This window comes from Mycteria americana, chromosome 1 (genome assembly GCF_035582795.1).
Source record: "Mycteria americana isolate JAX WOST 10 ecotype Jacksonville Zoo and Gardens chromosome 1, USCA_MyAme_1.0, whole genome shotgun sequence".
Lineage (NCBI taxonomy): Eukaryota > Metazoa > Chordata > Aves > Ciconiiformes > Ciconiidae > Mycteria > Mycteria americana.
The window spans coordinates 94,466,123-94,481,348 of NC_134365.1; the positions used below are offsets into that span (position 1 = coordinate 94,466,123).

The following is a 15,226-nucleotide window of genomic DNA, read 5'->3' on the forward strand; positions in this document are numbered from 1 at the left end:
CTGCTGAAGGTAGTAGAGGAGAAGAATGCACTTCCAGTAATTTTCAAGAAACAATTAGTTCAGTGAGCACTGGCATTAATGAATCTAGATTTTCTACCGATTAGTGTTACGGTTGATTGACTTGCTGCCTAAGAAGGTGTGACCTTCTGAAGTACCTTGTGACCTCTCACTGAACTATTTTCTGGTGCTTGAGATGTTTGTAAATTCAGTTCTGTGGTGCTTAAGGTATGAACTTGTACTGTTCATTCTGTCTGGGGGAATTAACAGTGTCTCTCTCTACCCATGCCTTTTTTAATGAAGCTTGTAGGAATCAGCTTTTTTATGCAGGGTTATAGCCCTCTAGCAAATTTGGTTGAAATCGGTAAATTAAAAGAGTATTAGGGAGAGGATGTGTCCGGACAGCACAATTTTAGCCTTAAGGAGACCAAGAGAAAAAGCTGGTATCCAGAGATAGGACATCCTTAGTTATTCCAGGTTTAACCAATGATTTGCTCTATGACCTTTGGCAAACCACTTGTCTCTTTATGCAGTAAGAAAATGTCGATTGATTGAATTGATCTCTGCATGGGATGAGGGCCATTTTCAGATTCCTGATCGAGGATCTCGGGGTTCTTTATTGCCAAATACGGAGAAGGTAGAAGGTAATGTTAAACAGGCTGTCAGTATTCTCTTAAGATATGCTGACATATGTCTTGATAATGATTCATACTGAAAGGTTTGAGCAGGTTCTGCTGATTGAATAATGCAAGTGAAAATGTTTCTCTGAATTGAGGACACTTTGGGTATGGACTGTGCAGCCTGAAGAAAGGAGACCTAGGAGCATTTGTGGGTTTAGGAGGTTTACCTGAACATTAGTTTATCAGTAATAAAAAGATCTCCCACAAATTAGGAGAGATTTGTTTAACTCTTCATGTAGTATCTATGATTTATTGCCAACTGAAACTTGCCATAAGAGAAACAGACTATAGAAGTTTACTTGCTTGGGTTTTTTTTTTGGTCATACACTGGAAAATCTGTGAAAAGTAAAGCATCAAGGCTTCTTTTTCATTCCTTTCACCTGTCTGTAATGTATGCTAGAGCTAATCCCCCCGTTCTTTTCTTATTTGATCATGGGATGTGACATGTGAGCCATGCAGTGGGAAGCTGGGTATCCGCATGAGTTACAACGAACGAGTGTTTGGAAGACTGGTAAGTCAGGCCAGCTTAAAGCTTAAAAACAAATCTTTACTAGACTGGCATTCATTAACAATACGTATAGCCCATAGTTCTTAATCATTATTAGTTATTATCACTGCATATTCAAACAGTTGGTTCTTAACAATCCCATTGTACATTAGCTGCTAGTGTACAATACCACAGAGTTGGTGCCTTGTGGTTGTCCTACAGTCCCAGGTGGTCTTAGTCACCAAGGTTGAGATCATCAGTCAAGAGCTCTTTCATGAGGGAAGTGACTTCTTTATTTCTCATTTTTTCATTTGCTCTTCTTTGAGGTTTTATGCCTCTTCCCCCCCCACCAAAAGGGGGGTGATCTCATCTGCTCCCAATATTATCTTATTTTTAAGACAAGCACTTGCTCTATTTCTACCAAATGTTTTTCCAGCTTAACCTTCAAGATTATTCTGGTTCCAGCAGATACCTTTCCTGCCCGTTCTGTGTACTTTTTCTTATCCTGCAGATTTTAGTACTTCTCACATATTTTCCTGTACCCTCTTTTCTACAGCAATAACACAAGTATCCAGTTGTCCTTTTGTGATTATACGTTACTTACATACTGGTGCTTAGCTGTATGACAAAATATTTATGCATTTTGTCCAGTTATGCTGTTAGTATTATGGTCTTACAAAATATTATATACTCATGTCAGTGACCGATTGCAGTGTACTTATGTTTGGGTTCAAGGCAAGCAAATACCAATTATATCCAGCCTAGCGTACTTCTACTTTAGGTGTGCAGCAGTCTTTGCCTTGGCTACACCATGGGTTTTCCAAAAGAAGGCACTGTCTGCTTGGGTCAAGATCCTTCACAGAATTTGTTTGATTTGTCTCTGGTGGTATGGGAATCTTCTACTGTGTTCTTTAAGTTGGAAGGATAGTGAGAATATCAGGTACAGCTCTGCATAGAAGATGGCTTATTGTTCCTGGCTTTTAGTTGGCTATTGTGTGTCCTCCAAGAGCCCAAAATGGTTCTGATTAACTGAGTTTGCTGTTCCTGTGGTCCTTGAACTTTGATTACTTTGCGTGCACAGAGTTTGAGCTGTCTGTCAGGCATGAGGCTGACCATTTGATATGTCATAAATTTCACATTTCTTGATTGTGTAATGAAACAGTTGGTGTTTTCAGAATTTGTTATAGCACTTCATAAAAGGGATAGGGTGTTTTGTGTTGGTTTTTGTTTTTTGGGTTTTTGGGGTTTTTTTGTTCTGTGGTATGGAAAGTTGAGATGAAGCCGCTTCCTCTACAGGGGTCTGTGACGCTACCAAATTTTCCATAGTTACTACTGCCACATATGGTTTTCTGTACTCTCTGGTCTCTGAGTCTTTTTTTCTATTCTGTGGGGAGTCTTCAGTGAATATCAGCCAGTAGGCATAATGCAAGAAATCTCAGGGGTCATCAGTCAGAAGTTACATTAGACTATGCCAAATTATATTTAATGCATTTTTTTCGACTCAGGACCTTGCTTTATTTTTACCAACAGTTATTAACAGAGGGCTGACTTGTCCCAGTTGTCAAAAGATGATGGGAAACTGTGTGTGACAAAGACCACATTAGGATGTCTCTACAAATGAGGTGTGAAGTCTTGAGCTATGTAGCCCTTATCTATAGCGGAGAAAAATAGAAGGCCGCTTCTGGGCATCTCTGTAGACAGGGCCGGGGGGTGGTGGTGTAACAGATGAGTTCATCACTATGTGGTTCCCGTGGCATTGCTTACACAGTGTCAGTGTAGCATGATGCCTTTCTTAAACACAGAAGGAAGTACTGACTATGAAGAGGTGGTTAAAAACTACAGATGTTCTAGTTTGGAAGGGAGGATCCTAGACCTTCTCTGATGTCCTTGCATAGTTACTTTGTTTACGTCAAGCAGAAAGGACTGCTGTTTTGGTTCTCAATGTACAACCCAGTTGGTATGGCATGGCATGACATTATGAAGAACTATGCTACTTGGTTGCAATAAGGGATCTGCAATGACGGTTCACTTCATCATTTTATTGCTTTCCTTCACCCTGGGCACTAACCATGCAGTGTATTGTTTTAGCTTTTAATCTTCCACTAATGGCATTGATATTCTAGGGTGACTGATACTAACAGAGTTATCTGTAGGAGTTCCACTGGCACTAGCACTCGTTTAATTCTTCTTGGATGGATACAAGCTCAGTTCTGGATCTTTGCACTTTAATCTCCTTTTGAGAGAGTTCAGTATGATCAGAAAAGAATGAACAGGTTATCGTTCTCCTCAAAATTCTTGTCCAGTCTGGCTTATCTGTCTGTATGTCTTTCCTTCAAGTAATGACAATGACAGAAATTATTTTTCTTTACTTTACTAGAGGACTTCTTGAAATCCTTAGATGAGATTACACACAGTTTCAATTCTATATTGAAAGTTCTGTTGGTTCTTTTTAGCAAGATATGTATTTTTCCAAGTATTGCTTAAGAACTTCCATTAAGAAACTTAACAAACAGTATTTTGAACACCTGGAAGAATAAAAATCACTTTCCTGCTTAATGCCTCCAACTTTAATATTAAATATAATCATCCAGTGTTCTGCACCTGCCAACCCAGAAGTTGTCCACCATACCTTTCAAGAAAATAGCGTCATACCATTCAAAGTGCAAAGGCAAGGTACAACAGAAAAGAAAAATAAGGAATCCTAAAAAAAAAAAGGAAGTTTTTAGTAAAGGAAACCATGACAGCATTGTACTTATAAGCTGAACTGTGTGAATTTTAAGCTGTCTTTTATAAGTCATATCTGATAAAATGAAAACATGACATTTGCATAAAACGTGACAAAATTTGGGATTGGTACAAGTCATGTCCCTCAGAGATGCATACAAGGTTATGAAAAGAAAAGAACACCTGCATTTTTTTATATATGTATATACATCTAAGTGTGTATAAACAAACTTTCAAAGCAAAAGTGCTGATGTTTCTTTCCACTCTCCTTCCTCCCCTATCCCTACTGTACTTAGTCCTTTAAGCCTCTTTTTTACAGAAAACAAAAAAAGGCACAGATTTCAATTTTTAGGATTGCAAACTATCTTTAAAGATCCCTTCCACTTTAATATTTCTGGCTTCTGGCACAATTGCCATTTTACCTAAAAGGGCAACGTGTTTACAGATTGTATGTGAAATCACTTTTGAGAGTAATGTGTTTCCTGAACATCTCTATTTTTAGCACGGTGATAGCTCAAAGCTAAGAACCCTTCCTAATTGGAACTGTACTTGTGGGAACTTAAACATAGGGTTCTTAATTTTTTCCTGATATGGACACGTCTTTATGTGGGAGTCATAGTAGGAAATCTGAGACAATCCTTCTCTTATTCATAGCTGTAAGACTTCTCTCCCCTCCAGGTTGGAATTGTGTAGTTTTCTATTTGAGAACTAACTGTGGCTGCTTCCAGTGCAAAGTTAAATGTTGAATGTACTTTTAGCTGTCTTTTTTTTTTTTTTTTTTTTTTAATGCAGTTTAGCAACTGGGAATAAGGTGAGCCAGAGCAATGTGACTAACAGGTTTTCTGCAGGCCATCAGCAAGAGCCTCACCAGTGGTACGTGGACCATCGTGCTGCTTTAAGAGAAATGGTGATAGTGCATGACTCTTCAGAAGTCCTACAAATAAACACTAGCCTGGAACGTTTTGTTAGCATTTTAAGAACAATAAGGGAATGCAAATTTAATAGGCTAATATGTTTAAGTGGCCTTGGTACCATCTTACTTAACACAGTGGGATTTTCTGCAGCCTGCAGAGGTAGGAAATAGTTCTGTACACGTTTACCGTGGAGGACTTCCTTCTTTTGGACTTAATGTGGCTTAGAACAAAGGAAAAACAAATTTTCTCCTGTAATTCACCAGCTGAAGAAGCATTTTAAAATACATTAGAGAGATCCTTATTTGTCTCTGGGAACATCAGGGCCCTGCTGTACTGGTTATTTTTTATTAATGCAGACTTCCAGTCAATGAGGACAAAAAGGAGATCGCTGACTGCATAAAATTCTGGGCTGGTTTGAGTTATGGCTCAGGAGATGGAAAGTTCCTCTTTTGCTCAAATGTGAGGTTCAGTCACAGTTAGGAAATAGAAAGCCATTAATGTCATAGGGCATTGTTAAAGAGTAAAAACTCAAGCTAAAAGAGAGAAATGCATGAGGGAGAGTCTTGCGTCAGATGGTTGCAGCAGAGGATCTGGCGGCTGGACTTCTGAGTTCTGCTCCTGCATCCCCAGATCTGCTGGGGAAATAATGTAGCTGTTGTTGGCATCACTATATCTCTTCATGGAAAAGAAAGCACGTTTCTAAATAATTTTGAGATTCAAGGAGGAAAGGTTGAATATGTTTGGGAATTTCTGCCCAGTTACTGTACCAACTGATTATAGGGACATTGGACTACACGTAATTGAAAGCAAACCTGCATTCAATTGACATTAAACGCATTAAGTACAGTATTTTATGTAATAGTCTCTGTTAGTACACACAGATGTGTAATGAGAATTTATAGGTGTATATAACTCCTAGAATCTTATACTTTTTCTTGTAAACTATTGCCCTGAATTTTGGCTTCTTATCATATTTCTTTTTTCTGCTTGCATACGTTAGAGTATACAGGCAACAATCTTAAAAAAGGTAACCACAGAGTGGAATAGCAGTTGGTGTTTTTTTCCTGGCAGGGTTAATGTATTTTGCAAGTACCTTTACTGTGGAAGATGCAGCTTCAGATTTTGTTCCTTACACATTGCTTAGTATTGATGGCGGGGGGAGAGTGAAATGGTGCTGGCCTGCATTACTTCAAAAAGAGTTCCTCAGCGTATGAAAAGAAACCAAGCAGCTCCTCCATGATAGATGTACTTTCTTTGTATGGTATTTGTAGAGAACATACCCCAAGAGTGCTGAGCTCTTTCTGGGGGAGGTGCAGAGGAGGGAAGGAGGAGGGGTTTAGATCTTCCATGCATATTACAGGCAGGTTCATCTTTGGTAAATGTAGATGCATCTCAGGTATGATGAAAAAAAGTCTTGAAGGATCGCTGCTTTTAATTCCATCAAGGTATACTGAAGAAATAAGAAGTTTAGTTGTATAATGTGTAAATGATCCTTTTTTTATTTGTGAATATTATTTTCACTGTCTTAGCAATTGGGCCTGAAATATTTTTCTGGGCTTAGTGGCAACACAAAGGCATTAGATCAAGAACGTTCCAAAATTCAGATTGGCTGGTATTTGCTTATATCACCATGACTGAATGTTACCAGTTTTAAAATGCTTTTTTGTTTTTCAGGAAATTTTAAAACAGCTTTGATTTCAAACATGAAACTTGGCAAGTGACTGGTCATGCATGTGTCATGCAGTGATGTGTTCTAATCACTTCTGGTATTTTGGAAAAGACTTGAAAAAGATTGAAGGTTGTTATTTTATTAGAAATCTAGTTACCAATTGCGTATCTGAACTTTTCTTCTTTACCTGGAGCATAATTAGCATATGGTCTTGTAGTCCTTTCCCCAGTATTAGTGTTAACATGATGGAACTTAATTTTGTATTATGCTGTAAGCAGTTTTTTCTTAGAATTTTTTTACTGTTAGAAAATTACATACCAGTTTCAGTTCTGTAGTTTGGTTGACCACCAGGGGGGTGCATTTGATCTCATCTGTTTTGTTTAAACATAGATTATGGAACAGGTTGAATACCCAACCTTACTTTTCTAATAATAATATTTTATTGCCTATTTAGGGATGTTTTGTTTTTTGTAGTGCAAATGGAGCCAGAGTGAATTTTAGTCTTGGCACTTGAATAATTCAATCATTGCAGAAGCCCTACTAGCCTGAGCTCATACTTAGCGTGTACTCTTCATCTCACGTATTTGAAGCAGAGATAAATATTGCATAGATTTAAGTGTGTACACACTATAGCTCAAGGTCTGTGGAATAACTACAAACATAATTTGTATTGGACCAGGCTGGCAGGATGCTGAGGTCTCTGAACCCAGTCCTGCAACATATTTAGATATACTTCGCCTCCAGCAAAAGTAGCCATTCTTTTTAAAAATCCATTTTAAACTTATCTAGTAATTATGCTGTTGCTTTATTAGCTAGATTTTGCAGGATGTGGCTGGCAGTATAAAAACCTTTTTGTTGTTTTTACTAATATTGAAAGTAAATGGAAGATTTTTTTTCTCCTTTTTTTTCCCAAATATTATTTCCTGTTCTGACACAGTGATCAGTTCGAGTCATTGCTGATATATTCACTTTTTCTGTATTGTTTCCAGGGGAAAAAAATACAATAGAGCTTTGCCAGATCCTAATGCAGGAACTGAACTTCTCAGAACTTTTTTAATAGTTCCAGCTTGGTCTGAATTTCACTTCTTGTAGGATGATGTCTAATTAAACAAGAATTATATGTATGGACTTTACTGGGAAATATTTGAGAGCTCACATTGGTGTTACATTAAAAGTTTAAGCAGCAGATTTACAGTACAGTTCAAAGGTGTCAAAGTCCTCTGGTGTTGAATTTCCAAAGATTTCTGAGATGAATGAAATTGGGGGGGTTTGGTAGCATTGTCTCTGTAATATTGAATCTCAGTAGTCTGTACAAAAAGATGTTGTTCGGTATCCTTCTTAGGCCTTGAGCGTAATATGGCGGTTACATAAACTGAAATAATGTGAAACTTCTGGGCATGGTTTGTGCATGACATTGTACAAGATGAAGCTGGGTTTGGGCTTCAGGTTAATGATCTACTGGCAAAAGAATAAATAATCTGCCGAAGTAAAAGTGTGCATTGATTTGTGCTTCTCTACGTGGTGGGATAAACTCAGTCCATGCATAATCCAGAAGAGTCCTGATGCCACTTGAGGTTCACCTGCTTATATGAAGTCCAAACTTAGCCTGTAGTCTTAACTTCACTTTCTGTTATCTATACTTCCTATTAAAAGGTAGCGTGTCCCTTCTTGCACATCAAAATCCCAAAGTTCCTCCCGAGGTCCTTGGTAGGCCTGTAGAGGGAAGTTCCAAAGCAAGTGGGCAGAAGGCCCTTTTAAAAACTACTTTACGTGGACAAAGTAGGCAGCTGCTTAGGGTAGCAAAACAGTGATGGACCTCCTGTCCATCTAATGTGTTCCAGGGCCCCAGAAGCCACACTTGCTGTTGCTGCTGTGGAGAGCTGCAGGGGCTATTGCCACCCCTCATTCTTTTTACTCCTCTGGCATCAACTAGAACTACAAATTCATGCCTCTGTGCTGATGCCACGTCCTTCCTTGTCTTTTTCTCCTGTGGGAGGAGCGTCACGTCTTCATCCTAATACCTTCTCTCTGTGCAGCAAAGGAGGGGGAATGGAAGCTCCGTGTGAACAAGGGAAGGCGGATTCTCACAGTGCAGGCAGAAGGAAGGAGGTGCTTGTCAGGGAGATGGGGTAAAGCTGCTGCATGAGGGTGGAAGGAGTATTGTATGTCTTGGGAGAAGACCAAAGGTCCCAAAACCATAGATGGCAGATCTCAAAAAGGAGCTGGGTTACTAGGTACAGTCTCCTGATATCGGATTGCAAGGCAATGGACCATTAATGATAAGTCGAGAGTAAGAGTTGTGACAACTTTCCAAAGTTTCTTACAGTTGAAAACCTGCAGCCTGTACTCACTTATTCAGTTTGCTTTTGCTGTTTCAAGAAAGAGGGCAATAAAAGTTATTTTGTCCTTATTCTTGGAGCAGCATGAGTAGGCTGAGGCTGTGGTGCTGGGGGTGTGTTCTCCGTGCAAGGAAAAGGAAAGTTCCAGCATTAGTAAGAGAGAAAGAGGCCGGATATAGTGAACTTCATGTTTTGCTGATATTGCGGAGTTTATCCTGGAAATATTCAACTGCCATGTTTAATTGCTCAAGACTTAGGGATATTTAGAATTTAAAATAAAGATTTATCACTTTAATCTTCTCTGCCATATGTCCCATGAAATGTATGTGCATTTCCATGTGGTTTTTCATTTCACCTCCGTATATTGCCTTTCATCCCAGATCTTGCCCTTTCGTACGTAAGGGTCAGACTGAACTTCTTTGGGGCAGATCTGTGGAGCAGGTGGAGAGGGAGTAGCCATAAAACTGCAAATATTACATGTACACACTGTCTCTGTGGGGATAACTCAGTGTCATCTCCTGTACCAGAAATCGGCAACAAAAAGGCTTTAACTGTGCAGGGCAGTGGAAATTCAGGACTACAACTAAAGGAGGCCCCTGTTTCCAAAGAAGAATTTAAGGATGTTATATGTGATTACTTTAAACTTTAAAATTTTGATCATCAGAACTAATATCCTTACTCTAAGAAAAGAAGCCAGATGATCTTCCCTGACCACAGTGACTGCAATTTTTATTTTAGTTTGCTTTGCAAGGGAGCCAGTTTAACAACTAGACCATATCGGTGCAGAGTAACATGACGAAGTCATATACTCACAGAGTGAAAACCTTGTATTTCTGAGTTCAAAACCAAATTCTGTGTCAGTATTTGACAACATTTTTTACATTTTAAGATATATTAAATACCACATTGTTCTGGCTCATGCACATCTCCGTTATTTGGATCTTACGATTTTGATTCCTTTTGCATTTGATACGTTTCTTATTTCTGAATCATCAGTTTTGGATGCTGTCAACATTTACATAATCTTTCTTATCCTTAATGAATCTGTTTAATGATAATAATCCTAGCACCTATTGCTCGGCATCGGAGTATATTCTTCTTTCTATTCTTATCTAATACCATTGATTAATAACTCATTGCTTCCTGTCTGTCAGACAGTTTTTATCCACCTTATTGTATTATTATCCAGACCATAATTCTCTAGTCTGTCTATGAGCTTCCTGTGTGGTACTGTGTCAAAGGCCTTGCTAAAATCCAAACAAATTATATCCGCCACATTTCCTTTATCCACCCAGTTTGTCACTACACTGAAATACCCATCACAATGAAACATTTATTGATGTAAGTTTCTGTGTAAAACCAGAATAAATGTGAAGGTTCTGCTGTGATTATATGATAGAGCCTGCTTCTTAACAGGTATTATCATTTTATGCACTAAAGATAATTTGAGCCATGGGAGATGATACCATTCAACAGGAGCGGTGAGGCTGCGAAGATCAAAGCATTATGAACCTTGAAAAGAAGTGGGAGAAGCTTATATGCTACAATAACTTTTAAAGGGCATAAGCGAAGTCCTCAAGCTGTATTCCAAGAGATGCTCAGAGAATATCAGCTTCAGAGCTGCTTCACAAAAAAACTGTATCGTTAGAGAAAGAATTGTTTGGGCAAGGCCTCGTGAAAGCTGCATGCTGTCACTGTTCCTGTTCCTTGGGAACATAAACAGGATCTAGGGACAGCTTGTGCAAGAAAACAGTTGGAATAGGGAATATCATGGTTTTCAGCAGCCAACTTGATTACCATCATCGCCCCCGCGTAGGAGGATAACTTCAAGAGGTATTTAGAAGGATGCTGGGTCCTACCTGGCTATAGCAGAGCTACCAGTTAAACTGCACTTTAGGAGTCCAGGTCAGGTCTTAAGTGCAGTCATAAAGAGACTAACTCTTCAGTGGGTTGAGAAGTTCAGCTTCTGATGTGCTTTCACAGCTGGGTTTCTCAAGTGCTTGTTGCTTACTCTGTTAGCAGTAGGAATAAATGAGAGGGGTGGACTGTGCTATTACGGGATCCAACACGTTTAAAAGGTATGAGGGCCCTTGTGGTGAAATTGCATCCAGTACCTTTTTCGGAGTGACCATTAGGGTTGATTATGCATCACAGCTTTTATTCAGTTGAGTGTCTCTAACTTTCTGAAACCTGAATTTCAAGGAGTGTTAGTCTTTGCCTAAAGGCAGTATTTTTCATACTTGAACAAAAATAGTTCAAACAGTATTGGGGAGGGGTGTGGGGTGTGTGAAAGTAGCCAAAAATACACCTTTTTCCTGATTAAAATGCTTTTCTAGCTGAAACAGCCATGGCTTGGAAATTAAAATTTGTAATGGATACAGTCTTCACTGGGAAAGTAAACTCAAAAGATGAATGCCATAAGGAAGATGAAATCTCTGTGGGCACGCAGCTTTGCAGTGAACCAGTAACAGATGGAGGTTTACCATTCTGACAAAGAAACCTTCAGTCTCCTGTTGTCCGTTACTGCAGTGGCAGGAACCCTTGATCCCAGCACAATGCTGTAGGTTGTCTTCTGCTCTGTTCTACTGAATCACAAAAAAACGCAGGTTTCTCCTATCTGCAGCCTTGTGACCCCGGTTTGAGCCACAGTTCTAGGGTTAGGAAGAAGCCCAGTTCAGCACTGCTATACCATACAGATGGCCATGAGTTCAAATACAGAACTGGAAATGACCAAAGCTTCTGTGTACTTTTAAAAGTGTACAAAGGGCTCCAATTCAGGAAGACACTTTTGGGAGGATTCTTTAAGCACAGGCTTTTTTTTTTTTAATTTATTTATTTTTTTTTTATTCTGTCCCCTCAAGACAAGAGAATGGTAACACAAAATAAACCTGTTTGTAGAGAACTAGTAGCAGCTAAAGCAGCTTAAAAAAGTGGAAGTGGTGTAACGCTGTATCTATGTTAATAAGGTTTGTTCTTTTGCATCACTGATGAACCTAGACAGAGCATTGTGCTGGTGTGTCTATACTGGTTCCAATTTCAAAGTCTGCTTATTTTTTGTTAGATGAGGAGCCTGTGCAGCATTGATATCCCTCTCTGATTTCTGTGACACAATTAGTCCATGGCCGCCCTGCCTATGTTTTTGAACCTAAAATGCCAGAAAGTAATCTGGGCCATATCCTAAGTCGTTATTTGGATTCTGAAGTTGAAATGAGGTCTCTTGACTGGCGCCTGAGCTTATTTGAAAATTTTCTTGAAAGTACTGGGCTTGATTTTTTTTTTTGTTGTTCCCCCTTCCCTGGTTGTTGAAGAGGGCTTTCTTAATATAATCAATGAGTTTTTTCCTGAGTAAGGACATCAGTATTTTACTTTCTGTGAATAGTTACTTGTGGCAGTTACTTCATCATTGATTTGCAGTTCCAGAAGTGAAAACAGTGATACGAGCAAGTACTTCGAAAAAGATCAATTGACTGATGTTGTAAATTCTATGTAGAAAATTCAAAAGCTATCAGTAAGTGTTGTGCTGTATTCTCTCCTAACCTTCCCTCTCCCATCACTAATCAACTGTATATGATTCTCGTTGACCTGCTCCAGCTGACTTCAGGTATTCAAGGAAAATCAAACCCTTGCAGATACGGAACCTCCTTATTGCTAAGAGGTTGCAGAAGGCTGGCATCTTCTGAAATGTTTTCCTATAACAAATGATACCTTTTTTTCCTTCTCTTTCATTTTTAGGTGGAATGAATGTGGTTCTTGGGAAAGTGGGGGACTAGACTATAAATGAGTCAGGCACAGTAGAGTCAGGTGCTATACAAGTTGTGGAATATTGCTAATGAACTTTGGTCGTTGTACAGTCAGTAGCTTTGCTCTCACAGTTTTCAGGCTCTACACAAACTTTGCAGCAAGCTAGAATCATGAGAAAGCAAAGTGAAATATGTTTACCTTCTGATATTTGTATTTAAAGTCTTTATGGAGAGCTAACACTTGCTCTCCTGTCAACACTCTATTGTAGTAATGTACCTCATTCCTGACCTGCCATACTCCTCATTCTTGCAATTCCAGCTCTTGGGCCTCTCTGAAGCAGAAGTTCACCAGCTGTTCTTGAGCAGTTGCTCAAGCTTCAAGCAACTTCCAAGTTGAAAGCTGTTGCTTTTCGCAAGGGGATTAGTGCACTCCTTTCAGGCAACCGTCTCCTGCCCCGCAGTGCTAAGCACGCTCACCCGTGCACAGGAATGTGAGCCTCCTGCTTAAGAAGCTGCCTCCCCTTCTACCTCTTGCTCGTACATACCTGCCCAAATCGTTTCATCTCGAGGTCACAGGTTTCTCAGTTTGTAGAATGAAAGATATTACTAAAGTGGCAATGACTGGTATTCTGAGTTTAATGAGGGTTTCTGTAGGTTTTGCTCTGGGTTTAACTCCAACCTGTAGCTAAAATAGCTCTTTAAGATGCTGTGTCTCTGTGTTGTATGTCAGGTGTTCTGTTAACTACGGTTATGTAATTGAAGTTTTTCAAGATGGCAGTGAACACGCTCTCGCAGCGAGCTGTTTCCGCGGCTCCGTTTCTTTTAACGGGTGGATCGCAGCGTGTGCCGTTAGGCCTGCCTTGAGGAGAGGGGCCGCTTTATCTGCAGGCGCTGCGCCCCGCTGCTTAACTCGCAGAGTAACGCTAGGCCTTGCATTTCCTCCTTTTCCTTTCCAGTCAGAAGAACGTGCATGGAGCAGGAAGGACTTCAGGTTAAAGCTACTAGGAAAATACACCGAAGAGCAGCCGTAGGGATGGTGGCCAGCATGGACCAGGGGTGCTGTACCTTTGGGCTTTGATAGGAGAGGGCTAAATGCTTCCTCCTTCTCTACAAGGAAATGGGGGTTTTGGACAAAAATCACTGTGATGAAGTCCGTGCACCAATTTATTCCTATTTAGGTCATCAGAATAGGGCTTCAGTGGTGCAGTCCGTATGCTGGCTCTCTATACAGAGATACATTTCACCCTCAGTGAATGCTCTTTGTTTTCTCAGTTGAGGTCAGTTTTTCATTGCATTCATTAAAAGAAATAGCTTTGGATTGCAAATACCGGTGCCCCTCTCCTTCCCTGCCAGCAAGCCAGCATTAAAGTCCTGAAGATTTTAGAAAAGGGGTTAATTGGGAAGGGAAAGAAATGGAAGTCCAGAGGCTGAAGCTGTTACCGCTTATCTGACAGTTGTGCTGTTGCATACTTCTGATGGACTTAAGAATTTTTTTTTTTTAACCTGGATTTCTCCACTGTTCCTCTGTCTATCTTACTAGATGCCCATCAGGAGAAAGAAGGATAGTTATTTGATGTAAAGATTGTCTAAGGACAAGGAACATGTTTCTCAAATGATTCCTTCAAGAAAAATTTCATCCTAGCCTGGAAAGGTTATCCTGTGGCAGCATCGTGCTAGTGCCTCTCTCTGAGGGCTCTTGTTCCTTCATTTGAATGCTCAAGAATTGGTTCTGTGTAAGATCTGATAATTCTTGCTGGGCTGTCCCCTTCCGTGCTCTCTGCTTCGCCTGCTGCTTTTTAATACGTCTGATCTTGATGGAGTGGAAAAGTTAAACCTAAAAATAAGTTCCTGAGCTCATTCCCGTTTGTGGTATACATGTGTGTATGAACGTGTTTGTGTGACAGTATATCATCTGATACAGTGCATTTCTTTTTAAACATCTGTGGGGACAGGTTGGGAAGGCTCATATAACACTGAAGTCTGAAGAACTGGGTTTTTACTCATGGGAGAACAAAGAAAAAATTTCACTTAAGAATTGCCCCCAGTCTGTGGAACGTTCAAAATCAGTATTAGATTCACATCCAGGATTTATTTGCAGATCTGTGTCAGTGTGCTGCTGGTGAAGAGAATAGCTTTGACTTTGAATGGGGTAAATTAGGCAAGTTCTGCTGTCACCTTTTAAAAATAAAATTTAATCGAGTTTTGATTTGTTCCTTTAATGAATCATTGGTACATTGTATGTGTCTGTGTATATTGCTGTATGGTTTGTTATTATGAGGCCAAATCCTGACAACTTATTGCAAAATTGTTTTAATTTATTATTAATATTTTTTGTTTTTCTCATTTCTCCTGGTTTTGGAGCCTTTATAATTAGATATAATTAAAACCACAGGTTTTAAACTCCAGTCTAACATTTAAACTCATATTTATGGTGCAACCCCTGGAGTTTTATTGTCATTCCAACTGCATTTTGAAAAAAAAAAATTTTTTTTTTGCATCTGTTCACATGCTATATCTACAGCCACCACTTCTTAATCATCTGTTTTGCACAGTAAAACGACATTTATTTTACACAATAAGAAACCTTGCGGTTTTATAGAGTAGCTATTTCGTATCCCTTAACAAAAGGGTGCAAGGGACTTTTTGCCTTGTACACTTTAAAAAGAGCTTTCCTCT

General features: G+C 39.4%; 1 protein-coding gene across 10 annotated transcripts in view; it reads left to right on the plus strand.

The window, feature by feature from the left end:
* ZBTB20 (zinc finger and BTB domain containing 20) overlaps positions 1-15,226 on the plus strand; it is a 473,367-nt gene that overhangs the window by 124,565 nt on the left and 333,576 nt on the right. The gene's annotated exons all lie outside the window — the stretch shown is intronic.